The sequence below is a fragment of the Gadus macrocephalus genome, chromosome 20 (assembly GCF_031168955.1).
Source record: "Gadus macrocephalus chromosome 20, ASM3116895v1".
Lineage (NCBI taxonomy): Eukaryota > Metazoa > Chordata > Actinopteri > Gadiformes > Gadidae > Gadus > Gadus macrocephalus.
In genome coordinates this window covers 11692775-11693254 of record NC_082401.1, presented here as the reverse complement: position 1 = coordinate 11693254, position 480 = coordinate 11692775, and positions in this window count along the sequence as shown.

The window sequence follows — 480 nt, the reverse complement described above, 5'->3', positions numbered from 1 at the left end:
TTTAACACACACCCTCAACACCGCCCCCTCTAGGCTGTACATGGTTATAAACTAGATCCTATTAATGCTAATTCAATGCAATTAACAGTTAGAGAAACGAGCTACCAGCCCACGTGGTGAGTACCGTGGGGATATATTACAATAAACACAATATTGAGGCATGAGTTTAATATAATGGGGTCTGAGTTCAATATAATTTTGGTATGATGTCCGGATTTAAAATGATGAGGTTTGAATTGAATAGCAAGCAGTATGAATATAATGAGGTATGTGTTTAATATAACTAGGGTTAGCGTTTGATATGATGAGGTTAGAGTGTGATATAAGGAGGTCATCATATCCAGACCAACAATATGGAAAAATATCTGCAATGTAGTGTGCGGCAACCAGAGGCCGCCAGGTGGCTGACAGAATGGCTAACGGACAACGCATAGAAACTTTATTCTATAGAAACACCTATTGTAGCTCTGCTCCATCAGA